A 27,319-nucleotide genomic window follows, 5' to 3' on the forward strand; every position below is an offset into this window, starting at 1 on the left:
TTGGTTAAAAAACCTGTCCTTTTACCGGGACAAGTCCCTTGACACTTGTGGGGGTCGTAGAGCAAAACTGAGAACAGCATTGTGTTTGTGAGAGTCTCCCCTTTCCAAAGAATGGGCAAACTATTTTGTAGGTCAAACCGTTCTGAAGCTATAGACATTTGTATGAGAATACAGATTTTAGGGATGTGTCATGTTTTGACAAACATTGCTCTCGCTCTGCCACATTTCACCAAAAATGCAGAGGTGTAACATCAGCAGTTATGGTAGGACTGAGAAGCATCCAGTGCAAAATGTGTGACATTTCAAATCCCGGACGAGCCCTTTTGAAGAGCCTTTAACAATGTGAGACAGGCGGATCTTGGGCAACTGGTTGGAGGGGCGACTGCTACCACTGGAGCGCAGGACCAGGTGGACAAGTGATTAAGGTAATGGACTGCTAATCCATTGTGCTCTGCACTAGTGGGTTCAGCATCGCACAACATGTATTAATTTCTTCCTTGGTTAAAAAACCTGTCCTTTTACCGGGACATAGGTTACCTTCAGACGAGTCCCTTGACACTTGTGGGGGTCGTAGAGCAAAACTGAGAACAGCATTGTGTTTGTGAGAGTCTCCCCTTTCCAAAGAATGGGCAAACTATTTTGTAGGTCAAACCGTTCTGAAGCTATAGACATTTGTATGAGAATACAGATTTTAGGGATGTGTCATGTTTTGACAAACATTGCTCTCGCTCTGCCACATTTCACCAAAAATGCAGAGGTGTAACATCAGCAGTTATGGTAGGACTGAGAAGCATCCAGTGCAAAATGTGTGACATTTCTAATTTAAAACTGAGAGATTCCAATGTTTTTTTGTTTTTTTATTCACATACCGGTGCGTCAATCGGATCAAATGAAATGAGATCCAATTGATTTTGATGTCTACTTTTTAATTGTTAAAATCTACATTTAGCTCTTTCTTCATTTGTTTCTTGCTGTTACAGCTAATGAAGATTGAATCTGAAAGACTCAGGAGATGAATTACAGAGTATTTGAACTGAAACCTGGTCAACTGCTTGGAAGATAGCTATGCTCACAAGTATACCACCAACACTCACGTGATCCACTGTGGCCTGGCAACATCGACCTGTCAATGCATATTCTCACCGTCATTGCTGGCGACTGCAAAACAATGTCTTGAAATAAATGGCTCGTTGGTCTAGGGGTATGATTCTCGCTTTGGGTGCGAGAGGTGTAACATCAGCAGTTATGGTAGGACTGAGAAGCATCCAGTGCAAAATGTGTGACATTTCAAATCCCGGACGAGCCCTTTTGAAGAGCCTTTAACAATGTGAGACAGGCGGATCTTGGGCAACTGGTTGGAGGGGCGACTGCTACCACTGGAGCGCAGGACCAGGTGGACAAGTGATTAAGGTAATGGACTGCTAATCCATTGTGCTCTGCACTAGTGGGTTCAGCATCGCACAACATGTATTAATTTCTTCCTTGGTTAAAAAACCTGTCCTTTTACCGGGACATAGGTTACCTTCAGACGAGTCCCTTGACACTTGTGGGGGTCGTAGAGCAAAACTGAGAACAGCATTGTGTTTGTGAGAGTCTCCCCTTTCCAAAGAATGGGCAAACTATTTTGTAGGTCAAACCGTTCTGAAGCTATAGACATTTGTATGAGAATACAGATTTTAGGGATGTGTCATGTTTTGACAAACATTGCTCTCGCTCTGCCACATTTCACCAAAAATGCAGAGGTGTAACATCAGCAGTTATGGTAGGACTGAGAAGCATCCAGTGCAAAATGTGTGACATTTCTAATTTAAAACTGAGAGATTCCAATGTTTTTTTGTTTTTTTATTCACATACCGGTGCGTCAATCGGATCAAATGAAATGAGATCCAATTGATTTTGATGTCTACTTTTTAATTGTTAAAATCTACATTTAGCTCTTTCTTCATTTGTTTCTTGCTGTTACAGCTAATGAAGATTGAATCTGAAAGACTCAGCAGATGAATTACAGAGTATTTGAACTGAAACCTGGTCAACTGCTTGGAAGATAGCTATGCTCACAAGTATACCACCAACACTCACGTGATCCACTGTGGCCTGGCAACATCGACCTGTCAATGCATATTCTCACCGTCATTGCTGGCGACTGCAAAACAATGTCTTGAAATAAATGGCTCGTTGGTCTAGGGGTATGATTCTCGCTTTGGGTGCGAGAGGTCCCGGGTTCAAATCCCGGACGAGCCCTTCTGAAGAGCCTTTAACAATGTGAGACAGGCGGATCTTGGGCAACTGGTTGGAGGGGCGACTGCTACCACTGGAGCGCAGGACCAGGTGGACAAGTGATTAAGGTAATGGACTGCTAATCCATTGTGCTCTGCACTAGTGGGTTCAGCATTTCACAACATGTATTAATTTCTTACTTGGTTAAAAAACCTGTCCTTTTACCGGGACATAGGTTACCTTCAGACGAGTCCCTTGACACTTGTGGGGGTCGTAGAGCAAAACTGAGAACAGCATTGTGTTTGTGAGAGTCTCCCCTTTCCAAAGAATGGGCAAACTATTTTGTAGGTCAAACCGTTCTGAAGCTATAGACATTTGTATGAGAATACAGATTTTAGGGATGTGTCATGTTTTGACAAACATTGCTCTCGCTCTGCCACATTTCACCAAAAATGCAGAGGTGTAACATCAGCAGTTATGGTAGGACTGAGAAGCATCCAGTGCAAAATGTGTGACATTTCTAATTTAAAACTGAGAGATTCCAATGTTTTTTTGTTTTTTTATTCACATACCGGTGCGTCAATCGGATCAAATGAAATGAGATCCAATTGATTTTGATGTCTACTTTTTAATTATTAAGATCTACATTTAGCTCTTTCTTCATTTGTTTCTTGCTGTTACAGCTAATGAAGATTGAATCTGAAAGACTCAGCAGATGAATTACAGAGTATTTGAACTGAAACCTGGTCAACTGCTTGGAAGATAGCTATGCTCACAAGTATACCACCAACACTCACGTGATCCACTGTGGCCTGGCAACATCGACCTGTCAATGCATATTCTCACCGTCATTGCTGGCGACTGCAAAACAATGTCTTGAAATAAATGGCTCGTTGGTCTAGGGGTATGATTCTCGCTTTGGGTGCGAGAGGTCCCGGGTTCAAATCCCGGACGAGCCCTTTTGAAGAGCCTTTAACAATGTGAGACAGGCGGATCTTGGGCAACTGGTTGGAGGGGCGACTGCTACCACTGGAGCGCAGGACCAGGTGGACAAGTGATTAAGGTAATGGACTGCTAATCCATTGTGCTCTGCACTAGTGGGTTCAGCATTGCACAACATGTATTAATTTCTTCCTTGGTTAAAAAACCTGTCCTTTTACCGGGACATAGGTTACCTTCAGACGAGTCCCTTGACACTTGTGGGGGTCGTAGAGCAAAACTGAGAACAGCATTGTGTTTGTGAGAGTCTCCCCTTTCCAAAGAATGGGCAAACTATTTTGTAGGTCAAACCGTTCTGAAGCTATAGACATTTGTATGAGAATACAGATTTTAGGGATGTGTCATGTTTTGACAAACATTGCTCTCGCTCTGCCACATTTCACCAAAAATGCAGAGGTGTAACATCAGCAGTTATGGTAGGACTGAGAAGCATCCAGTGCAAAATGTGTGACATTTCTAATTTAAAACTGAGAGATTCCAATGTTTTTTTGTTTTTTTATTCACATACCGGTGCGTCAATCGGATCAAATGAAATGAGATCCAATTGATTTTGATGTCTACTTTTTAATTGTTATAATCTACATTTAGCTCTTTCTTCATTTGTTTCTTGCTGTTACAGCTAATGAAGATTGAATCTGAAAGATTCAGGAGATGAATTACAGAGTATTTGAACTGAAACCTGGTCAACTGCTTGGAAGATAGCTATGCTCACAAGTATACCACCAACACTCACGTGATCCACTGTGGCCTGGCAACATCGACCTGTCAATGCATATTCTCACCGTCATTGCTGGCGACTGCAAAACAATGTCTTGAAATAAATGGCTCGTTGGTCTAGGGGTATGATTCTCGCTTTGGGTGCGAGAGGTGTAACATCAGCAGTTATGGTAGGACTGAGAAGCATCCAGTGCAAAATGTGTGACATTTCAAATCCCGGACGAGCCCTTTTGAAGAGCCTTTAACAATGTGAGACAGGCGGATCTTGGGCAACTGGTTGGAGGGGCGACTGCTACCACTGGAGCGCAGGACCAGGTGGACAAGTGATTAAGGTAATGGACTGCTAATCCATTGTGCTCTGCACTAGTGGGTTCAGCATCGCACAACATGTATTAATTTCTTCCTTGGTTAAAAAACCTGTCCTTTTACCGGGACATAGGTTACCTTCAGACGAGTCCCTTGACACTTGTGGGGGTCGTAGAGCAAAACTGAGAACAGCATTGTGTTTGTGAGAGTCTCCCCTTTCCAAAGAATGGGCAAACTATTTTGTAGGTCAAACCGTTCTGAAGCTATAGACATTTGTATGAGAATACAGATTTTAGGGATGTGTCATGTTTTGACAAACATTGCTCTCGCTCTGCCACATTTCACCAAAAATGCAGAGGTGTAACATCAGCAGTTATGGTAGGACTGAGAAGCATCCAGTGCAAAATGTGTGACATTTCTAATTTAAAACTGAGAGATTCCAATGTTTTTTTGTTTTTTTATTCACATACCGGTGCGTCAATCGGATCAAATGAAATGAGATCCAATTGATTTTGATGTCTACTTTTTAATTGTTAAAATCTACATTTAGCTCTTTCTTCATTTGTTTCTTGCTGTTACAGCTAATGAAGATTGAATCTGAAAGACTCAGCAGATGAATTACAGAGTATTTGAACTGAAACCTGGTCAACTGCTTGGAAGATAGCTATGCTCACAAGTATACCACCAACACTCACGTGATCCACTGTGGCCTGGCAACATCGACCTGTCAATGCATATTCTCACCGTCATTGCTGGCGACTGCAAAACAATGTCTTGAAATAAATGGCTCGTTGGTCTAGGGGTATGATTCTCGCTTTGGGTGCGAGAGGTCCCGGGTTCAAATCCCGGACGAGCCCTTCTGAAGAGCCTTTAACAATGTGAGACAGGCGGATCTTGGGCAACTGGTTGGAGGGGCGACTGCTACCACTGGAGCGCAGGACCAGGTGGACAAGTGATTAAGGTAATGGACTGCTAATCCATTGTGCTCTGCACTAGTGGGTTCAGCATTTCACAACATGTATTAATTTCTTACTTGGTTAAAAAACCTGTCCTTTTACCGGGACATAGGTTACCTTCAGACGAGTCCCTTGACACTTGTGGGGGTCGTAGAGCAAAACTGAGAACAGCATTGTGTTTGTGAGAGTCTCCCCTTTCCAAAGAATGGGCAAACTATTTTGTAGGTCAAACCGTTCTGAAGCTATAGACATTTGTATGAGAATACAGATTTTAGGGATGTGTCATGTTTTGACAAACATTGCTCTCGCTCTGCCACATTTCACCAAAAATGCAGAGGTGTAACATCAGCAGTTATGGTAGGACTGAGAAGCATCCAGTGCAAAATGTGTGACATTTCTAATTTAAAACTGAGAGATTCCAATGTTTTTTTGTTTTTTTATTCACATACCGGTGCGTCAATCGGATCAAATGAAATGAGATCCAATTGATTTTGATGTCTACTTTTTAATTATTAAGATCTACATTTAGCTCTTTCTTCATTTGTTTCTTGCTGTTACAGCTAATGAAGATTGAATCTGAAAGACTCAGCAGATGAATTACAGAGTATTTGAACTGAAACCTGGTCAACTGCTTGGAAGATAGCTATGCTCACAAGTATACCACCAACACTCACGTGATCCACTGTGGCCTGGCAACATCGACCTGTCAATGCATATTCTCACCGTCATTGCTGGCGACTGCAAAACAATGTCTTGAAATAAATGGCTCGTTGGTCTAGGGGTATGATTCTCGCTTTGGGTGCGAGAGGTCCCGGGTTCAAATCCCGGACGAGCCCTTTTGAAGAGCCTTTAACAATGTGAGACAGGCGGATCTTGGGCAACTGGTTGGAGGGGCGACTGCTACCACTGGAGCGCAGGACCAGGTGGACAAGTGATTAAGGTAATGGACTGCTAATCCATTGTGCTCTGCACTAGTGGGTTCAGCATTGCACAACATGTATTAATTTCTTCCTTGGTTAAAAAACCTGTCCTTTTACCGGGACATAGGTTACCTTCAGACGAGTCCCTTGACACTTGTGGGGGTCGTAGAGCAAAACTGAGAACAGCATTGTGTTTGTGAGAGTCTCCCCTTTCCAAAGAATGGGCAAACTATTTTGTAGGTCAAACCGTTCTGAAGCTATAGACATTTGTATGAGAATACAGATTTTAGGGATGTGTCATGTTTTGACAAACATTGCTCTCGCTCTGCCACATTTCACCAAAAATGCAGAGGTGTAACATCAGCAGTTATGGTAGGACTGAGAAGCATCCAGTGCAAAATGTGTGACATTTCTAATTTAAAACTGAGAGATTCCAATGTTTTTTTGTTTTTTTATTCACATACCGGTGCGTCAATCGGATCAAATGAAATGAGATCCAATTGATTTTGATGTCTACTTTTTAATTGTTATAATCTACATTTAGCTCTTTCTTCATTTGTTTCTTGCTGTTACAGCTAATGAAGATTGAATCTGAAAGATTCAGGAGATGAATTACAGAGTATTTGAACTGAAACCTGGTCAACTGCTTGGAAGATAGCTATGCTCACAAGTATACCACCAACACTCACGTGATCCACTGTGGCCTGGCAACATCGACCTGTCAATGCATATTCTCACCGTCATTGCTGGCGACTGCAAAACAATGTCTTGAAATAAATGGCTCGTTGGTCTAGGGGTATGATTCTCGCTTTGGGTGCGAGAGGTCCCGGGTTCAAATCCCGGACGAGCCCTTCTGAAGAGCCTTTAACAATGTGAGACAGGCGGATCTTGGGCAACTGGTTGGAGGGGCGACTGCTACCACTGGAGCGCAGGACCAGGTGGACAAGTGATTAAGGTAATGGACTGCTAATCCATTGTGCTCTGCACTAGTGGGTTCAGCATTTCACAACATGTATTAATTTCTTACTTGGTTAAAAAACCTGTCCTTTTACCGGGACATAGGTTACCTTCAGACGAGTCCCTTGACACTTGTGGGGGTCGTAGAGCAAAACTGAGAACAGCATTGTGTTTGTGAGAGTCTCCCCTTTCCAAAGAATGGGCAAACTATTTTGTAGGTCAAACCGTTCTGAAGCTATAGACATTTGTATGAGAATACAGATTTTAGGGATGTGTCATGTTTTGACAAACATTGCTCTCGCTCTGCCACATTTCACCAAAAATGCAGAGGTGTAACATCAGCAGTTATGGTAGGACTGAGAAGCATCCAGTGCAAAATGTGTGACATTTCTAATTTAAAACTGAGAGATTCCAATGTTTTTTTGTTTTTTTATTCACATACCGGTGCGTCAATCGGATCAAATGAAATGAGATCCAATTGATTTTGATGTCTACTTTTTAATTATTAAGATCTACATTTAGCTCTTTCTTCATTTGTTTCTTGCTGTTACAGCTAATGAAGATTGAATCTGAAAGACTCAGCAGATGAATTACAGAGTATTTGAACTGAAACCTGGTCAACTGCTTGGAAGATAGCTATGCTCACAAGTATACCACCAACACTCACGTGATCCACTGTGGCCTGGCAACATCGACCTGTCAATGCATATTCTCACCGTCATTGCTGGCGACTGCAAAACAATGTCTTGAAATAAATGGCTCGTTGGTCTAGGGGTATGATTCTCGCTTTGGGTGCGAGAGGTCCCGGGTTCAAATCCCGGACGAGCCCTTTTGAAGAGCCTTTAACAATGTGAGACAGGCGGATCTTGGGCAACTGGTTGGAGGGGCGACTGCTACCACTGGAGCGCAGGACCAGGTGGACAAGTGATTAAGGTAATGGACTGCTAATCCATTGTGCTCTGCACTAGTGGGTTCAGCATTGCACAACATGTATTAATTTCTTCCTTGGTTAAAAAACCTGTCCTTTTACCGGGACATAGGTTACCTTCAGACGAGTCCCTTGACACTTGTGGGGGTCGTAGAGCAAAACTGAGAACAGCATTGTGTTTGTGAGAGTCTCCCCTTTCCAAAGAATGGGCAAACTATTTTGTAGGTCAAACCGTTCTGAAGCTATAGACATTTGTATGAGAATACAGATTTTAGGGATGTGTCATGTTTTGACAAACATTGCTCTCGCTCTGCCACATTTCACCAAAAATGCAGAGGTGTAACATCAGCAGTTATGGTAGGACTGAGAAGCATCCAGTGCAAAATGTGTGACATTTCTAATTTAAAACTGAGAGATTCCAATGTTTTTTTGTTTTTTTATTCACATACCGGTGCGTCAATCGGATCAAATGAAATGAGATCCAATTGATTTTGATGTCTACTTTTTAATTGTTATAATCTACATTTAGCTCTTTCTTCATTTGTTTCTTGCTGTTACAGCTAATGAAGATTGAATCTGAAAGATTCAGGAGATGAATTACAGAGTATTTGAACTGAAACCTGGTCAACTGCTTGGAAGATAGCTATGCTCACAAGTATACCACCAACACTCACGTGATCCACTGTGGCCTGGCAACATCGACCTGTCAATGCATATTCTCACCGTCATTGCTGGCGACTGCAAAACAATGTCTTGAAATAAATGGCTCGTTGGTCTAGGGGTATGATTCTCGCTTTGGGTGCGAGAGGTCCCGGGTTCAAATCCCGGACGAGCCCTTCTGAAGAGCCTTTAACAATGTGAGACAGGCGGATCTTGGGCAACTGGTTGGAGGGGCGACTGCTACCACTGGAGCGCAGGACCAGGTGGACAAGTGATTAAGGTAATGGACTGCTAATCCATTGTGCTCTGCACTAGTGGGTTCAGCATTTCACAACATGTATTAATTTCTTACTTGGTTAAAAAACCTGTCCTTTTACCGGGACATAGGTTACCTTCAGACGAGTCCCTTGACACTTGTGGGGGTCGTAGAGCAAAACTGAGAACAGCATTGTGTTTGTGAGAGTCTCCCCTTTCCAAAGAATGGGCAAACTATTTTGTAGGTCAAACCGTTCTGAAGCTATAGACATTTGTATGAGAATACAGATTTTAGGGATGTGTCATGTTTTGACAAACATTGCTCTCGCTCTGCCACATTTCACCAAAAATGCAGAGGTGTAACATCAGCAGTTATGGTAGGACTGAGAAGCATCCAGTGCAAAATGTGTGACATTTCTAATTTAAAACTGAGAGATTCCAATGTTTTTTTGTTTTTTTATTCACATACCGGTGCGTCAATCGGATCAAATGAAATGAGATCCAATTGATTTTGATGTCTACTTTTTAATTATTAAGATCTACATTTAGCTCTTTCTTCATTTGTTTCTTGCTGTTACAGCTAATGAAGATTGAATCTGAAAGACTCAGCAGATGAATTACAGAGTATTTGAACTGAAACCTGGTCAACTGCTTGGAAGATAGCTATGCTCACAAGTATACCACCAACACTCACGTGATCCACTGTGGCCTGGCAACATCGACCTGTCAATGCATATTCTCACCGTCATTGCTGGCGACTGCAAAACAATGTCTTGAAATAAATGGCTTGTTGGTCTAGGGGTATGATTCTCGCTTTGGGTGCGAGAGGTCCCGGGTTCAAATCCCGGACGAGCCCTTTTGAAGATCCTTTAACAATACAGGCGGATCTTGGGCAACTGGTTGGAGGGGCGACTGCTACCACTGGAGCGCAGGACCAGGTGGACAAGTGATTAAGGTAATGGACTGCTAATCCATTGTGCTCTGCACTAGTGGGTTCAGCATCGCACAACATGTATTAATTTCTTCCTTGGTTAAAAAACCTGTCCTTTTACCGGGACATAGGTTACCTTCAGACGAGTCCCTTGACACTTGTGGGGGTCGTAGAGCAAAACTGAGAACAGCATTGTGTTTGTGAGAGTCTCCCCTTTCCAAAGAATGGGCAAACTATTTTGTAGGTCAAACCGTTCTGAAGCTATAGACATTTGTATGAGAATACAGATTTTAGGGATGTGTCATGTTTTGACAAACATTGCTCTCGCTCTGCCACATTTCACCAAAAATGCAGAGGTGTAACATCAGCAGTTATGGTAGGACTGAGAAGCATCCAGTGCAAAATGTGTGACATTTCTAATTTAAAACTGAGAGATTCCAATGTTTTTTTGTTTTTTTATTCACATACCGGTGCGTCAATCGGATCAAATGAAATGAGATCCAATTGATTTTGATGTCTACTTTTTAATTGTTATAATCTACATTTAGCTCTTTCTACATTTGTTTCTTGCTGTTACAGCTAATGAAGATTGAATCTGAAAGATTCAGGAGATGAATTACAGAGTATTTGAACTGAAACCTGGTCAACTGCTTGGAAGATAGCTATGCTCACAAGTATACCACCAACACTCACGTGATCCACTGTGGCCTGGCAACATCGACCTGTCAATGCATATTCTCACCGTCATTGCTGGCGACTGCAAAACAATGTCTTGAAATAAATGGCTCGTTGGTCTAGGGGTATGATTCTCGCTTTGGGTGCGAGAGGTCCCGGGTTCAAATCCTGGACGAGCCCTTCTGAAGAGCCTTTAACAATGTGAGACAGGCGGATCTTGGGCAACTGGTTGGAGGGGCGACTGCTACCACTGGAGCGCAGGACCAGGTGGACAAGTGATTAAGGTAATGGACTGCTAATCCATTGTGCTCTGCACTAGTGGGTTCAGCATTTCACAACATGTATTAATTTCTTACTTGGTTAAAAAACCTGTCCTTTTACCGGGACATAGGTTACCTTCAGACGAGTCCCTTGACACTTGTGGGGGTCGTAGAGCAAAACTGAGAACAGCATTGTGTTTGTGAGAGTCTCCCCTTTCCAAAGAATGGGCAAACTATTTTGTAGGTCAAACCGTTCTGAAGCTATAGACATTTGTATGAGAATACAGATTTTAGGGATGTGTCATGTTTTGACAAACATTGCTCTCGCTCTGCCACATTTCACCAAAAATGCAGAGGTGTAACATCAGCAGTTATGGTAGGACTGAGAAGCATCCAGTGCAAAATGTGTGACATTTCTAATTTAAAACTGAGAGATTCCAATGTTTTTTTATTTTTTTATTCACATACCGGTGCGTCAATCGGATCAAATGAAATGAGATCCAATTGATTTTGATGTCTACTTTTTAATTGTTAAAATCTACATTTAGTTCTTTCTTCATTTGTTTCTTGCTGTTACAGCTAATGAAGATTGAATCTGAAAGACTCAGCAGATGAATTACAGAGTATTTGAACTGAAACCTGGTCAACTGCTTGGAAGATAGCTATGCTCACAAGTATACCACCAACACTCACGTGATCCACTGTGGCCTGGCAACATCGACCTGTCAATGCATATTCTCACCGTCATTGCTGGCGACTGCAAAACAATGTCTTGAAATAAAAGGCTCGTTGGTCTAGGGGTATGATTCTCGCTTTGGGTGCGAGAGGTCCCGGGTTCAAATCCCGGACGAGCCCTTTTGAAGATCCTTTAACAATACAGGCGGATCTTGGGCAACTGGTTGGAGGGGCGACTGCTACCACTGGAGCGCAGGACCAGGTGGACAAGTGATTAAGGTAATGGACTGCTAATCCATTGTGCTCTGCACTAGTGGGTTCAGCATCGCACAACATGTATTAATTTCTTCCTTGGTTAAAAAACCTGTCCTTTTACCGGGACATAGGTTACCTTCAGACGAGTCCCTTGACACTTGTGGGGGTCGTAGAGCAAAACTGAGAACAGCATTGTGTTTGTGAGAGTCTCCCCTTTCCAAAGAATGGGCAAACTATTTTGTAGGTCAAACCGTTCTGAAGCTATAGACATTTGTATGAGAATACAGATTTTAGGGATGTGTCATGTTTTGACAAACATTGCTCTCGCTCTGCCACATTTCACCAAAAATGCAGAGGTGTAACATCAGCAGTTATGGTAGGACTGAGAAGCATCCAGTGCAAAATGTGTGACATTTCTAATTTAAAACTGAGAGATTCCAATGTTTTTTTATTTTTTTATTCACATACCGGTGCGTCAATCGGATCAAATGAAATGAGATCCAATTGATTTTGATGTCTACTTTTTAATTGTTAAAATCTACATTTAGTTCTTTCTTCATTTGTTTCTTGCTGTTACAGCTAATGAAGATTGAATCTGAAAGACTCAGCAGATGAATTACAGAGTATTTGAACTGAAACCTGGTCAACTGCTTGGAAGATAGCTATGCTCACAAGTATACCACCAACACTCACGTGATCCACTGTGGCCTGGCAACATCGACCTGTCAATGCATATTCTCACCGTCATTGCTGGCGACTGCAAAACAATGTCTTGAAATAAATGGCTCGTTGGTCTAGGGGTATGATTCTCGCTTTGGGTGCGAGAGGTCCCGGGTTCAAATCCCGGACGAGCCCTTTTGAAGATCCTTTAACAATACAGGCGGATCTTGGGCAACTGGTTGGAGGGGCGACTGCTACCACTGGAGCGCAGGACCAGGTGGACAAGTGATTAAGGTAATGGACTGCTAATCCATTGTGCTCTGCACTAGTGGGTTCAGCATCGCACAACATGTATTAATTTCTTCCTTGGTTAAAAAACCTGTCCTTTTACCGGGACATAGGTTACCTTCAGACGAGTCCCTTGACACTTGTGGGGGTCGTAGAGCAAAACTGAGAACAGCATTGTGTTTGTGAGAGTCTCCCCTTTCCAAAGAATGGGCAAACTATTTTGTAGGTCAAACCGTTCTGAAGCTATAGACATTTGTATGAGAATACAGATTTTAGGGATGTGTCATGTTTTGACAAACATTGCTCTCGCTCTGCCACATTTCACCAAAAATGCAGAGGTGTAACATCAGCAGTTATGGTAGGACTGAGAAGCATCCAGTGCAAAATGTGTGACATTTCTAATTTAAAACTGAGAGATTCCAATGTTTTTTAGTTTTTTTATTCACATACCGGTGCGTCAATCGGATCAAATGAAATGAGATCCAATTGATTTTGATGTCTACTTTTTAATTGTTAAAATCTACATTTAGTTCTTTCTTCATTTGTTTCTTGCTGTTACAGCTAATGAAGATTGAATCTGAAAGACTCAGCAGATGAATTACAGAGTATTTGAACTGAAACCTGGTCAACTGCTTGGAAGATAGCTATGCTCACAAGTATACCACCAACACTCAAGTGATCCACTGTGGCCTGGCAACATCGACCTGTCAATGCATATTCTCACCGTCATTGCTGGTGACTGCAAAACAATGTCTTGAAATAAATGGCTCGTTGGTCTAGGGGTATGATTCTCGCTTTGGGTGCGAGAGGTCCCGGGTTCAAATCCCGGACGAGCCCTTTTGAAGAGCCTTTAACAATGTGAGACAGGCGGATCTTGGGCAACTGGTTGGAGGGGCGACTGCTACCACTGGAGCGCAGGACCAGGTGGACAAGTGATTAAGGTAATGGACTGCTAATCCATTGTGCTCTGCACTAGTGGGTTCAGCATCGCACAACATGTATTAATTTCTTCCTTGGTTAAAAAACCTGTCCTTTTACCGGGACATAGGTTACCTTCAGACGAGTGCCTTGACACTTGTGGGGGTCGTAGAGCAAAACTGAGAACAGCATTGTGTTTGTGAGAGTCTCCCCTTTCCAAAGAATGGGCAAACTATTTTGTAGGTCAAACCGTTCTGAAGCTATAGACATTTGTATGAGAATACAGATTTTAGGGATGTGTCATGTTTTGACAAACATTGCTCTCGCTCTGCCACATTTCACCAAAAATGCAGAGGTGTAACATCAGCAGTTATGGTAGGACTGAGAAGCATCCAGTGCAAAATGTGTGACATTTCTAATTTAAAACTGAGAGATTCCAATGTTTTTTAGTTTTTTTATTCACATACCGGTGCGTCAATCGGATCAAATGAAATGAGATCCAATTGATTTTGATGTCTACTTTTTAATTGTTAAAATCTACATTTAGTTCTTTCTTCATTTGTTTCTTGCTGTTACAGCTAATGAAGATTGAATCTGAAAGACTCAGCAGATGAATTACAGAGTATTTGAACTGAAACCTGGTCAACTGCTTGGAAGATAGCTATGCTCACAAGTATACCACCAACACTCAAGTGATCCACTGTGGCCTGGCAACATCGACCTGTCAATGCATATTCTCACCGTCATTGCTGGTGACTGCAAAACAATGTCTTGAAATAAATGGCTCGTTGGTCTAGGGGTATGATTCTCGCTTTGGGTGCGAGAGGTCCCGGGTTCAAATCCCGGACGAGCCCTTTTGAAGAGCCTTTAACAATGTGAGACAGGCGGATCTTGGGCAACTGGTTGGAGGGGCGACTGCTACCACTGGAGCGCAGGACCAGGTGGACAAGTGATTAAGGTAATGGACTGCTAATCCATTGTGCTCTGCACTAGTGGGTTCAGCATCGCACAACATGTATTAATTTCTTCCTTGGTTAAAAAACCTGTCCTTTTACCGGGACAAGTCCCTTGACACTTGTGGGGGTCGTAGAGCAAAACTGAGAACAGCATTGTGTTTGTGAGAGTCTCCCCTTTCCAAAGAATGGGCAAACTATTTTGTAGGTCAAACCGTTCTGAAGCTATAGACATTTGTATGAGAATACAGATTTTAGGGATGTGTCATGTTTTGACAAACATTGCTCTCGCTCTGCCACATTTCACCAAAAATGCAGAGGTGTAACATCAGCAGTTATGGTAGGACTGAGAAGCATCCAGTGCAAAATGTGTGACATTTCTAATTTAAAACTGAGAGATTCCAATGTTTTTTTATTTTTTTATTCACATACCGGTGCGTCAATCGGATCAAATGAAATGAGATCCAATTGATTTTGATGTCTACTTTTTAATTGTTAAAATCTACATTTAGTTCTTTCTTCATTTGTTTCTTGCTGTTACAGCTAATGAAGATTGAATCTGAAAGACTCAGCAGATGAATTACAGAGTATTTGAACTGAAACCTGGTCAACTGCTTGGAAGATAGCTATGCTCACAAGTATACCACCAACACTCACGTGATCCACTGTGGCCTGGCAACATCGACCTGTCAATGCATATTCTCACCGTCATTGCTGGCGACTGCAAAACAATGTCTTGAAATAAAAGGCTCGTTGGTCTAGGGGTATGATTCTCGCTTTGGGTGCGAGAGGTCCCGGGTTCAAATCCCGGACGAGCCCTTTTGAAGATCCTTTAACAATACAGGCGGATCTTGGGCAACTGGTTGGAGGGGCGACTGCTACCACTGGAGCGCAGGACCAGGTGGACAAGTGATTAAGGTAATGGACTGCTAATCCATTGTGCTCTGCACTAGTGGGTTCAGCATCGCACAACATGTATTAATTTCTTCCTTGGTTAAAAAACCTGTCCTTTTACCGGGACATAGGTTACCTTCAGACGAGTCCCTTGACACTTGTGGGGGTCGTAGAGCAAAACTGAGAACAGCATTGTGTTTGTGAGAGTCTCCCCTTTCCAAAGAATGGGCAAACTATTTTGTAGGTCAAACCGTTCTGAAGCTATAGACATTTGTATGAGAATACAGATTTTAGGGATGTGTCATGTTTTGACAAACATTGCTCTCGCTCTGCCACATTTCACCAAAAATGCAGAGGTGTAACATCAGCAGTTATGGTAGGACTGAGAAGCATCCAGTGCAAAATGTGTGACATTTCTAATTTAAAACTGAGAGATTCCAATGTTTTTTTATTTTTTTATTCACATACCGGTGCGTCAATCGGATCAAATGAAATGAGATCCAATTGATTTTGATGTCTACTTTTTAATTGTTAAAATCTACATTTAGTTCTTTCTTCATTTGTTTCTTGCTGTTACAGCTAATGAAGATTGAATCTGAAAGACTCAGCAGATGAATTACAGAGTATTTGAACTGAAACCTGGTCAACTGCTTGGAAGATAGCTATGCTCACAAGTATACCACCAACACTCACGTGATCCACTGTGGCCTGGCAACATCGACCTGTCAATGCATATTCTCACCGTCATTGCTGGCGACTGCAAAACAATGTCTTGAAATAAATGGCTCGTTGGTCTAGGGGTATGATTCTCGCTTTGGGTGCGAGAGGTCCCGGGTTCAAATCCCGGACGAGCCCTTTTGAAGATCCTTTAACAATACAGGCGGATCTTGGGCAACTGGTTGGAGGGGCGACTGCTACCACTGGAGCGCAGGACCAGGTGGACAAGTGATTAAGGTAATGGACTGCTAATCCATTGTGCTCTGCACTAGTGGGTTCAGCATCGCACAACATGTATTAATTTCTTCCTTGGTTAAAAAACCTGTCCTTTTACCGGGACATAGGTTACCTTCAGACGAGTCCCTTGACACTTGTGGGGGTCGTAGAGCAAAACTGAGAACAGCATTGTGTTTGTGAGAGTCTCCCCTTTCCAAAGAATGGGCAAACTATTTTGTAGGTCAAACCGTTCTGAAGCTATAGACATTTGTATGAGAATACAGATTTTAGGGATGTGTCATGTTTTGACAAACATTGCTCTCGCTCTGCCACATTTCACCAAAAATGCAGAGGTGTAACATCAGCAGTTATGGTAGGACTGAGAAGCATCCAGTGCAAAATGTGTGACATTTCTAATTTAAAACTGAGAGATTCCAATGTTTTTTTGTTTTTTTATTCACATACCGGTGCGTCAATCGGATCAAATGAAATGAGATCCAATTGATTTTGATGTCTACTTTTTAATTGTTATAATCTACATTTAGCTCTTTCTTCATTTGTTTCTTGCTGTTACAGCTAATGAAGATTGAATCTGAAAGATTCAGGAGATGAATTACAGAGTATTTGAACTGAAACCTGGTCAACTGCTTGGAAGATAGCTATGCTCACAAGTATACCACCAACACTCACGTGATCCACTGTGGCCTGGCAACATCGACCTGTCAATGCATATTCTCACCGTCATTGCTGGCGACTGCAAAACAATGTCTTGAAATAAATGGCTCGTTGGTCTAGGGGTATGATTCTCGCTTTGGGTGTGAGAGGTCCCGGGTTCAAATCCCGGACGAGCCCTTCTGAAGAGCCTTTAACAATGTGAGACAGGCGGATCTTGGGCAACTGGTTGGAGGGGCGACTGCTACCACTGGAGCGCAGGACCAGGTTGACAAGTGATTAAGGTAATGGACTGCTAATCCATTGTGCTCTGCACTAGTGGGTTCAGCATTTCACAACATGTATTAATTTCTTACTTGGTTAAAAAACCTGTCCTTTTACCGGGACATAGGTTACCTTCAGACGAGTCCCTTGACACTTGTGGGGGTCGTAGAGCAAAACTGAGAACAGCATTGTGTTTGTGAGAGTCTCCCCTTTCCAAAGAATGGGCAAACTATTTTGTAGGTCAAACCGTTCTGAAGCTATAGACATTTGTATGAGAATACAGATTTTAGGGATGTGTCATGTTTTGACAAACATTGCTCTCGCTCTGCCACATTTCACCAAAAATGCAGAGGTGTAACATCAGCAGTTATGGTAGGACTGAGAAGCATCCAGTGCAAAATGTGTGACATTTCTAATTTAAAACTGAGAGATTCCAATGTTTTTTTGTTTTTTTATTCACATACCGGTGCGTCAATCGGATCAAATGAAATGAGATCCAATTGATTTTGATGTCTACTTTTTAATTGTTATAATCTACATTTAGTTCTTTCTTCATTTGTTTCTTGCTGTTACAGCTAATGAAGATTGAATCTGAAAGACTCAGCAGATGAATTACAGAGTATTTGAACTGAAACCTGGTCAACTGCTTGGAAGATAGCTATGCTCACAAGTATACCACCAACACTCACGTGATCCACTGTGGCCTGGCAACATCGACCTGTCAATGCATATTCTCACCGTCATTGCTGGCGACTGCAAAACAATGTCTTGAAATAAATGGCTCGTTGGTCTAGGGGTATGATTCTCGCTTTGGGTGCGAGAGGTCCCGGGTTCAAATCCCGGACGAGCCCTTCTGAAGAGCCTTTAACAATGTGAGACAGGCGGATCTTGGGCAACTGGTTGGAGGGGCGACTGCTACCACTGGAGCGCAGGACCAGGTGGACAAGTGATTAAGGTAATGGACTGCTAATCCATTGTGCTCTGCACTAGTGGGTTCAGCATTTCACAACATGTATTAATTTCTTACTTGGTTAAAAAACCTGTCCTTTTACCGGGACATAGGTTACCTTCAGACGAGTCCCTTGACACTTGTGGGGGTCGTAGAGCAAAACTGAGAACAGCATTGTGTTTGTGAGAGTCTCCCCTTTCCAAAGAATGGGCAAACTATTTTGTAGGTCAAACCGTTCTGAAGCTATAGACATTTGTATGAGAATACAGATTTTAGGGATGTGTCATGTTTTGACAAACATTGCTCTCGCTCTGCCACATTTCACCAAAAATGCAGAGGTGTAACATCAGCAGTTATGGTAGGACTGAGAAGCATCCAGTGCAAAATGTGTGACATTTCTAATTTAAAACTGAGAGATTCCAATGTTTTTTTATTTTTTTATTCACATACCGGTGCGTCAATCGGATCAAATGAAATGAGATCCAATTGATTTTGATGTCTACTTTTTAATTGTTAAAATCTACATTTAGTTCTTTCTTCATTTGTTTCTTGCTGTTACAGCTAATGAAGATTGAATCTGAAAGACTCAGCAGATGAATTACAGAGTATTTGAACTGAAACCTGGTCAACTGCTTGGAAGATAGCTATGCTCACAAGTATACCACCAACACTCACGTGATCCACTGTGGCCTGGCAACATCGACCTGTCAATGCATATTCTCACCGTCATTGCTGGCGACTGCAAAACAATGTCTTGAAATAAATGGCTCGTTGGTCTAGGGGTATGATTCTTGCTTTGGGTGCGAGAGGTCCCGGGTTCAAATCCCGGACGAGCCCTTTTGAAGATCCTTTAACAATACAGGCGGATCTTGGGCAACTGGTTGGAGGGGCGACTGCTACCACTGGAGCGCAGGACCAGGTGGACAAGTGATTAAGGTAATGGACTGCTAATCCATTGTGCTCTGCACTAGTGGGTTCAGCATCGCACAACATGTATTAATTTCTTCCTTGGTTAAAAAAACTGTCCTTTTACCGGGACATAGGTTACCTTCAGACGAGTCCCTTGACACTTGTGGGGGTCGTAGAGCAAAACTGAGAACAGCATTGTGTTTGTGAGAGTCTCCCCTTTCCAAAGAATGGGCAAACTATTTTGTAGGTCAAACCGTTCTGAAGCTATAGACATTTGTATGAGAATACAGATTTTAGGGATGTGTCATGTTTTGACAAACATTGCTCTCGCTCTGCCACATTTCACCAAAAATGCAGAGGTGTAACATCAGCAGTTATGGTAGGACTGAGAAGCATCCAGTGCAAAATGTGTGACATTTCTAATTTAAAACTGAGAGATTCCAATGTTTTTTAGTTTTTTTATTCACATACCGGTGCGTCAATCGGATCAAATGAAATGAGATCCAATTGATTTTGATGTCTACTTTTTAATTGTTAAAATCTACATTTAGTTCTTTCTTCATTTGTTTCTTGCTGTTACAGCTAATGAAGATTGAATCTGAAAGACTCAGCAGATGAATTACAGAGTATTTGAACTGAAACCTGGTCAACTGCTTGGAAGATAGCTATGCTCACAAGTATACCACCAACACTCAAGTGATCCACTGTGGCCTGGCAACATTGACCTGTCAATGCATATTCTCACCGTCATTGCTGGTGACTGCAAAACAATGTCTTGAAATAAATGGCTCGTTGGTCTAGGGGTATGATTCTCGCTTTGGGTGCGAGAGGTCCCGGGTTCAAATCCCGGACGAGCCCTTTTGAAGAGCCTTTAACAATGTGAGACAGGCGGATCTTGGGCAACTGGTTGGAGGGGCGACTGCTACCACTGGAGCGCAGGACCAGGTGGACAAGTGATTAAGGTAATGGACTGCTAATCCATTGTGCTCTGCACTAGTGGGTTCAGCATCGCACAACATGTATTAATTTCTTCCTTGGTTAAAAAACCTGTCCTTTTACCGGGACAAGTCCCTTGACACTTGTGGGGGTCGTAGAGCAAAACTGAGAACAGCATTGTGTTTGTGAGAGTCTCCCCTTTCCAAAGAATGGGCAAACTATTTTGTAGGTCAAACCGTTCTGAAGCTATAGACATTTGTATGAGAATACAGATTTTAGGGATGTGTCATGTTTTGACAAACATTGCTCTCGCTCTGCCACATTTCACCAAAAATGCAGAGGTGTAACATCAGCAGTTATGGTAGGACTGAGAAGCATCCAGTGCAAAATGTGTGACATTTCTAATTTAAAACTGAGAGATTCCAATGTTTTTTAGTTTTTTTATTCACATACCGGTGCGTCAATCGGATCAAATGAAATGAGATCCAATTGATTTTGATGTCTACTTTTTAATTGTTAAAATCTACATTTAGTTCTTTCTTCATTTGTTTCTTGCTGTTACAGCTAATGAAGATTGAATCTGAAAGACTCAGCAGATGAATTACAGAGTATTTGAACTGAAACCTGGTCAACTGCTTGGAAGATAGCTATGCTCACAAGTATACCACCAACACTCAAGTGATCCACTGTGGCCTGGCAACATTGACCTGTCAATGCATATTCTCACCGTCATTGCTGGTGACTGCAAAACAATGTCTTGAAATAAATGGCTCGTTGGTCTAGGGGTATGATTCTCGCTTTGGGTGCGAGAGGTCCCGGGTTCAAATCCCGGACGAGCCCTTTTGAAGAGCCTTTAACAATGTGAGACAGGCGGATCTTGGGCAACTGGTTGGAGGGGCGACTGCTACCACTGGAGCGCAGGACCAGGTGGACAAGTGATTAAGGTAATGGACTGCTAATCCATTGTGCTCTGCACTAGTGGGTTCAGCATCACACAACATGTATTAATTTCTTCCTTGGTTAAAAAACCTGTCCTTTTACCGGGACAAGTCCCTTGACACTTGTGGGGGTCGTAGAGCAAAACTGAGAACAGCATTGTGTTTGTGAGAGTCTCCCCTTTCCAAAGAATGGGCAAACTATTTTGTAGGTCAAACCGTTCTGAAGCTATAGACATTTGTATGAGAATACAGATTTTAGGGATGTGTCATGTTTTGACAAACATTGCTCTCGCTCTGCCACATTTCACCAAAAATGCAGAGGTGTAACATCAGCAGTTATGGTAGGACTGAGAAGCATCCAGTGCAAAATGTGTGACATTTCTAATTTAAAACTGAGAGATTCCAATGTTTTTTTATTTTTTTATTCACATACCGGTGCGTCAATCGGATCAAATGAAATGAGATCCAATTGATTTTGATGTCTACTTTTTAATTGTTAAAATCTACATTTAGTTCTTTCTTCATTTGTTTCTTGCTGTTACAGCTAATGAAGATTGAATCTGAAAGACTCAGCAGATGAATTACAGAGTATTTGAACTGAAACCTGGTCAACTGCTTGGAAGATAGCTATGCTCACAAGTATACCACCAACACTCACGTGATCCACTGTGGCCTGGCAACATCGACCTGTCAATGCATATTCTCACCGTCATTGCTGGCGACTGCAAAACAATGTCTTGAAATAAATGGCTCGTTGGTCTAGGGGTATGATTCTCGCTTTGGGTGCGAGAGGTCCCGGGTTCAAATCCCGGACGAGCCCTTTTGAAGATCCTTTAACAATACAGGCGGATCTTGGGCAACTGGTTGGAGGGGCGACTGCTACCACTGGAGCGCAGGACCAGGTGGACAAGTGATTAAGGTAATGGACTGCTAATCCATTGTGCTCTGCACTAGTGGGTTCAGCATCGCACAACATGTATTAATTTCTTCCTTGGTTAAAAAACCTGTCCTTTTACCGGGACATAGGTTACCTTCAGACGAGTCCCTTGACACTTGTGGGGGTCGTAGAGCAAAACTGAGAACAGCATTGTGTTTGTGAGAGTCTCCCCTTTCCAAAGAATGGGCAAACTATTTTGTAGGTCAAACCGTTCTGAAGCTATAGACATTTGTATGAGAATACAGATTTTAGGGATGTGTCATGTTTTGACAAACATTGCTCTCGCTCTGCCACATTTCACCAAAAATGCAGAGGTGTAACATCAGCAGTTATGGTAGGACTGAGAAGCATCCAGTGCAAAATGTGTGACATTTCTAATTTAAAACTGAGAGATTCCAATGTTTTTTAGTTTTTTTATTCACATACCGGTGCGTCAATCGGATCAAATGAAATGAGATCCAATTGATTTTGATGTCTACTTTTTAATTGTTAAAATCTACATTTAGTTCTTTCTTCATTTGTTTCTTGCTGTTACAGCTAATGAAGATTGAATCTGAAAGACTCAGCAGATGAATTACAGAGTATTTGAACTGAAACCTGGTCAACTGCTTGGAAGATAGCTATGCTCACAAGTATACCACCAACACTCAAGTGATCCACTGTGGCCTGGCAACATCGACCTGTCAATGCATATTCTCACCGTCATTGCTGGTGACTGCAAAACAATGTCTTGAAATAAATGGCTCGTTGGTCTAGGGGTATGATTCTCGCTTTGGGTGCGAGAGGTCCCGGGTTCAAATCCCGGACGAGCCCTTTTGAAGAGCCTTTAACAATGTGAGACAGGCGGATCTTGGGCAACTGGTTGGAGGGGCGACTGCTACCACTGGAGCGCAGGACCAGGTGGACAAGTGATTAAGGTAATGGACTGCTAATCCATTGTGCTCTGCACTAGTGGGTTCAGCATCGCACAACATGTATTAATTTCTTCCTTGGTTAAAAAACCTGTCCTTTTACCGGGACAAGTCCCTTGACACTTGTGGGGGTCGTAGAGCAAAACTGAGAACAGCATTGTGTTTGTGAGAGTCTCCCCTTTCCAAAGAATGGGCAAACTATTTTGTAGGTCAAACCGTTCTGAAGCTATAGACATTTGTATGAGAATACAGATTTTAGGGATGTGTCATGTTTTGACAAACATTGCTCTCGCTCTGCCACATTTCACCAAAAATGCAGAGGTGTAACATCAGCAGTTATGGTAGGACTGAGAAGCATCCAGTGCAAAATGTGTGACATTTCTAATTTAAAACTGAGAGATTCCAATGTTTTTTTATTTTTTTATTCACATACCGGTGCGTCAATCGGATCAAATGAAATGAGATCCAATTGATTTTGATGTCTACTTTTTAATTGTTAAAATCTACATTTAGTTCTTTCTTCATTTGTTTCTTGCTGTTACAGCTAATGAAGATTGAATCTGAAAGACTCAGCAGATGAATTACAGAGTATTTGAACTGAAACCTGGTCAACTGCTTGGAAGATAGCTATGCTCACAAGTATACCACCAACACTCACGTGATCCACTGTGGCCTGGCAACATCGACCTGTCAATGCATATTCTCACCGTCATTGCTGGCGACTGCAAAACAATGTCTTGAAATAAATGGCTCGTTGGTCTAGGGGTATGATTCTCGCTTTGGGTGCGAGAGGTCCCGGGTTCAAATCCCGGACGAGCCCTTTTGAAGATCCTTTAACAATACAGGCGGATCTTGGGCAACTGGTTGGAGGGGCGACTGCTACCACTGGAGCGCAGGACCAGGTGGACAAGTGATTAAGGTAATGGACTGCTAATCCATTGTGCTCTGCACTAGTGGGTTCAGCATCGCACAACATGTATTAATTTCTTCCTTGGTTAAAAAACCTGTCCTTTTACCGGGACATAGGTTACCTTCAGACGAGTCCCTTGACACTTGTGGGGGTCGTAGAGCAAAACTGAGAACAGCATTGTGTTTGTGAGAGTCTCCCCTTTCCAAAGAATGGGCAAACTATTTTGTAGGTCAAACCGTTCTGAAGCTATAGACATTTGTATGAGAATACAGATTTTAGGGATGTGTCATGTTTTGACAAACATTGCTCTCGCTCTGCCACATTTCACCAAAAATGCAGAGGTGTAACATCAGCAGTTATGGTAGGACTGAGAAGCATCCAGTGCAAAATGTGTGACATTTCTAATTTAAAACTGAGAGATTCCAATGTTTTTTAGTTTTTTTATTCACATACCGGTGCGTCAATCGGATCAAATGAAATGAGATCCAATTGATTTTGATGTCTACTTTTTAATTGTTAAAATCTACATTTAGCTCTTTCTTCATTTGTTTCTTGCTGTTACAGCTAATGAAGATTGAATCTGAAAGACTCAGCAGATGAATTACAGAGTATTTGAACTGAAACCTGGTCAACTGCTTGGAAGATAGCTATGCTCACAAGTATACCACCAACACTCACGTGATCCACTGTGGCCTGGCAACATCGACCTGTCAATGCATATTCTCACCGTCATTGCTGGCGACTGCAAAACAATGTCTTGAAATAAATGGCTCGTTGGTCTAGGGGTATGATTCTCGCTTTGGGTGCGAGAGGTCCCGGGTTCAAATCCCGGACGAGCCCTTTCGAAGATCCTTTAACAATACAGGCGGATCTTGGGCAACTGGTTGGAGGGGTGACTGCTACCACTGGAGCGCAGGAACAGGTGGACAAGTGATTAAGGTAATGGACTGCTAATCCATTGTGCTCTGCACTAGTGGGTTCAGCATTGCACAACATGTATTAATTTCTTCCTTGGTTAAAAAACCTGTCCTTTTACCGGGACATAGGTTACCTTCAGACGAGTCCCTTGACACTTGTGGGGGTCGTAGAGCAAAACTGAGAACAGCATTGTGTTTGTGAGAGTCTCCCCTTTCCAAAGAATGGGCAAACTATTTTGTAGGTCAAACCGTTCTGAAGCTATAGACATTTGTATGAGAATACAGATTTTAGGGATGTGTCATGTTTTGACAAACATTGCTCTCGCTCTGCCACATTTCACCAAAAATGCAGAGGTGTAACATCAGCAGTTATGGTAGGACTGAGAAGCATCCAGTGCAAAATGTGTGACATTTCTAATTTAAAACTGAGAGATTCCAATGTTTTTTAGTTTTTTTATTCACATACCGGTGCGTCAATCGGATCAAATGAAATGAGATCCAATTGATTTTGATGTCTACTTTTTAATTGTTAAAATCTACATTTAGCTCTTTCTTCATTTGTTTCTTGCTGTTACAGCTAATGAAGATTGAATCTGAAAGACTCAGCAGATGAATTACAGAGTATTTGAACTGAAACCTGGTCAACTGCTTGGAAGATAGCTATGCTCACAAGTATACCACCAACACTCACGTGATCCACTGTGGCCTGGCAACATCGACCTGTCAATGCATATTCTCACCGTCATTGCTGGCGACTGCAAAACAATGTCTTGAAATAAATGGCTCGTTGGTCTAGGGGTATGATTCTCGCTTTGGGTGCGAGAGGTCCCGGGTTCAAGTCCCGGGTTCAAATCCCGGACGAGCCCTTTCGAAGATCCTTTAACAATACAGGCGGATCTTGGGCAACTGGTTGGAGGGGTGACTGCTACCACTGGAGCGCAGGACCAGGTGGACAAGTGATTAAGGTAATGGACTGCTAATCCATTGTGCTCTGCACTAGTGGGTTCAGCATCGCACAACATGTATTAATTTCTTCCTTGGTTAAAAAACCTGTCCTTTTACCGGGACATAGGTTACCTTCAGACGAGTCCCTTGACACTTGTGGGGGTCGTAGAGCAAAACTGAGAACAGCATTGTGTTTGTGAGAGTCTCCCCTTTCCAAAGAATGGGCAAACTATTTTGTAGGTCAAACCGTTCTGAAGCTATAGACATTTGTATGAGAATACAGATTTTAGGGATGTGTCATGTTTTGACAAACATTGCTCTCGCTCTGCCACATTTCACCAAAAATGCAGAGGTGTAACATCAGCAGTTATGGTAGGACTGAGAAGCATCCAGTGCAAAATGTGTGACATTTCTAATTTAAAACTGAGAGATTCCAATGTTTTTTAGTTTTTTTATTCACATACCGGTGCGTCAATCGGATCAAATGAAATGAGATCCAATTGATTTTGATGTCTACTTTTTAATTGTTAAAATCTACATTTAGCTCTTTCTTCATTTGTTTCTTGCTGTTACAGCTAATGAAGATTGAATCTGAAAGACTCAGCAGATGAATTACAGAGTATTTGAACTGAAACCTGGTCAACTGCTTGGAAGATAGCTATGCTCACAAGTATACCACCAACACTCACGTGATCCACTGTGGCCTGGCAACATCGACCTGTCAATGCATATTCTCACCGTCATTGCTGGCGACTGCAAAACAATGTCTTGAAATAAATGGCTCGTTGGTCTAGGGGTATGATTCTCGCTTTGGGTGCGAGAGGTCCCGGGTTCAAATCCCGGACGAGCCCTTTCGAAGATCCTTTAACAATACAGGCGGATCTTGGGCAACTGGTTGGAGGGGTGACTGCTACCACTGGAGCGCAGGAACAGGTGGACAAGTGATTAAGGTAATGGACTGCTAATCCATTGTGCTCTGCACTAGTGGGTTCAGCATTGCACAACATGTATTAATTTCTTCCTTGGTTAAAAAACCTGTCCTTTTACCGGGACATAGGTTACCTTCAGACGAGTCCCTTGACACTTGTGGGGGTCGTAGAGCAAAACTGAGAACAGCATTGTGTTTGTGAGAGTCTCCCCTTTCCAAAGAATGGGCAAACTATTTTGTAGGTCAAACCGTTCTGAAGCTATAGACATTTGTATGAGAATACAGATTTTAGGGATGTGTCATGTTTTGACAAACATTGCTCTCGCTCTGCCACATTTCACCAAAAATGCAGAGGTGTAACATCAGCAGTTATGGTAGGACTGAGAAGCATCCAGTGCAAAATGTGTGACATTTCTAATTTAAAACTGAGAGATTCCAATGTTTTTTAGTTTTTTTATTCACATACCGGTGCGTCAATCGGATCAAATGAAATGAGATCCAATTGATTTTGATGTCTACTTTTTAATTGTTAAAATCTACATTTAGCTCTTTCTTCATTTGTTTCTTGCTGTTACAGCTAATGAAGATTGAATCTGAAAGACTCAGCAGATGAATTACAGAGTATTTGAACTGAAACCTGGTCAACTGCTTGGAAGATAGCTATGCTCACAAGTATACCACCAACACTCACGTGATCCACTGTGGCCTGGCAACATCGACCTGTCAATGCATATTCTCACCGTCAT

General features: G+C 42.3%; 21 non-coding genes across 21 annotated transcripts; all 21 read left to right on the forward strand.

The window, feature by feature from the left end:
* The first annotated feature begins 2,169 nt into the window (after positions 1-2,169).
* trnap-ugg (transfer RNA proline (anticodon UGG)) lies at positions 2,170-2,241 on the forward strand. Its single transcript has one exon. It is a non-coding gene; the product is annotated as a tRNA-Pro (tRNA).
* An 863-nt stretch (positions 2,242-3,104) lies between these two features.
* On the forward strand, positions 3,105-3,176 carry trnap-ugg (transfer RNA proline (anticodon UGG)). Its single transcript has one exon. It is a non-coding gene; the product is annotated as a tRNA-Pro (tRNA).
* Positions 3,177-5,024: 1,848 nt separating this feature from the next.
* trnap-ugg (transfer RNA proline (anticodon UGG)) lies at positions 5,025-5,096 on the forward strand. Its single transcript has one exon. It is a non-coding gene; the product is annotated as a tRNA-Pro (tRNA).
* Positions 5,097-5,959: 863 nt separating this feature from the next.
* Positions 5,960-6,031, forward strand: trnap-ugg (transfer RNA proline (anticodon UGG)). The gene has a single exon. It is a non-coding gene; the product is annotated as a tRNA-Pro (tRNA).
* An 863-nt stretch (positions 6,032-6,894) lies between these two features.
* trnap-ugg (transfer RNA proline (anticodon UGG)) lies at positions 6,895-6,966 on the forward strand. The gene has a single exon. It is a non-coding gene; the product is annotated as a tRNA-Pro (tRNA).
* Positions 6,967-7,829: 863 nt separating this feature from the next.
* Positions 7,830-7,901, forward strand: trnap-ugg (transfer RNA proline (anticodon UGG)). Its single transcript has one exon. It is a non-coding gene; the product is annotated as a tRNA-Pro (tRNA).
* An 863-nt stretch (positions 7,902-8,764) lies between these two features.
* trnap-ugg (transfer RNA proline (anticodon UGG)) lies at positions 8,765-8,836 on the forward strand. The gene has a single exon. It is a non-coding gene; the product is annotated as a tRNA-Pro (tRNA).
* Positions 8,837-11,564: 2,728 nt separating this feature from the next.
* On the forward strand, positions 11,565-11,636 carry trnap-ugg (transfer RNA proline (anticodon UGG)). Its single transcript has one exon. It is a non-coding gene; the product is annotated as a tRNA-Pro (tRNA).
* Positions 11,637-12,494: 858 nt separating this feature from the next.
* On the forward strand, positions 12,495-12,566 carry trnap-ugg (transfer RNA proline (anticodon UGG)). Its single transcript has one exon. It is a non-coding gene; the product is annotated as a tRNA-Pro (tRNA).
* Positions 12,567-13,424: 858 nt separating this feature from the next.
* trnap-ugg (transfer RNA proline (anticodon UGG)) lies at positions 13,425-13,496 on the forward strand. Its single transcript has one exon. It is a non-coding gene; the product is annotated as a tRNA-Pro (tRNA).
* Positions 13,497-14,359: 863 nt separating this feature from the next.
* trnap-ugg (transfer RNA proline (anticodon UGG)) lies at positions 14,360-14,431 on the forward strand. The gene has a single exon. It is a non-coding gene; the product is annotated as a tRNA-Pro (tRNA).
* An 846-nt stretch (positions 14,432-15,277) lies between these two features.
* Positions 15,278-15,349, forward strand: trnap-ugg (transfer RNA proline (anticodon UGG)). Its single transcript has one exon. It is a non-coding gene; the product is annotated as a tRNA-Pro (tRNA).
* Positions 15,350-16,207: 858 nt separating this feature from the next.
* On the forward strand, positions 16,208-16,279 carry trnap-ugg (transfer RNA proline (anticodon UGG)). The gene has a single exon. It is a non-coding gene; the product is annotated as a tRNA-Pro (tRNA).
* A 1,793-nt stretch (positions 16,280-18,072) lies between these two features.
* Positions 18,073-18,144, forward strand: trnap-ugg (transfer RNA proline (anticodon UGG)). The gene has a single exon. It is a non-coding gene; the product is annotated as a tRNA-Pro (tRNA).
* Positions 18,145-19,937: 1,793 nt separating this feature from the next.
* On the forward strand, positions 19,938-20,009 carry trnap-ugg (transfer RNA proline (anticodon UGG)). Its single transcript has one exon. It is a non-coding gene; the product is annotated as a tRNA-Pro (tRNA).
* An 846-nt stretch (positions 20,010-20,855) lies between these two features.
* trnap-ugg (transfer RNA proline (anticodon UGG)) lies at positions 20,856-20,927 on the forward strand. Its single transcript has one exon. It is a non-coding gene; the product is annotated as a tRNA-Pro (tRNA).
* An 846-nt stretch (positions 20,928-21,773) lies between these two features.
* trnap-ugg (transfer RNA proline (anticodon UGG)) lies at positions 21,774-21,845 on the forward strand. Its single transcript has one exon. It is a non-coding gene; the product is annotated as a tRNA-Pro (tRNA).
* Positions 21,846-22,703: 858 nt separating this feature from the next.
* trnap-ugg (transfer RNA proline (anticodon UGG)) lies at positions 22,704-22,775 on the forward strand. The gene has a single exon. It is a non-coding gene; the product is annotated as a tRNA-Pro (tRNA).
* An 846-nt stretch (positions 22,776-23,621) lies between these two features.
* trnap-ugg (transfer RNA proline (anticodon UGG)) lies at positions 23,622-23,693 on the forward strand. The gene has a single exon. It is a non-coding gene; the product is annotated as a tRNA-Pro (tRNA).
* An 858-nt stretch (positions 23,694-24,551) lies between these two features.
* trnap-ugg (transfer RNA proline (anticodon UGG)) lies at positions 24,552-24,623 on the forward strand. The gene has a single exon. It is a non-coding gene; the product is annotated as a tRNA-Pro (tRNA).
* A 1,801-nt stretch (positions 24,624-26,424) lies between these two features.
* Positions 26,425-26,496, forward strand: trnap-ugg (transfer RNA proline (anticodon UGG)). Its single transcript has one exon. It is a non-coding gene; the product is annotated as a tRNA-Pro (tRNA).
* The last annotated feature ends 823 nt before the right edge of the window (positions 26,497-27,319 follow it).

Source organism: Oncorhynchus mykiss, chromosome 15, assembly GCF_057628025.1.
Source record: "Oncorhynchus mykiss isolate SJ-2025 chromosome 15, ASM5762802v1, whole genome shotgun sequence".
Lineage (NCBI taxonomy): Eukaryota > Metazoa > Chordata > Actinopteri > Salmoniformes > Salmonidae > Oncorhynchus > Oncorhynchus mykiss.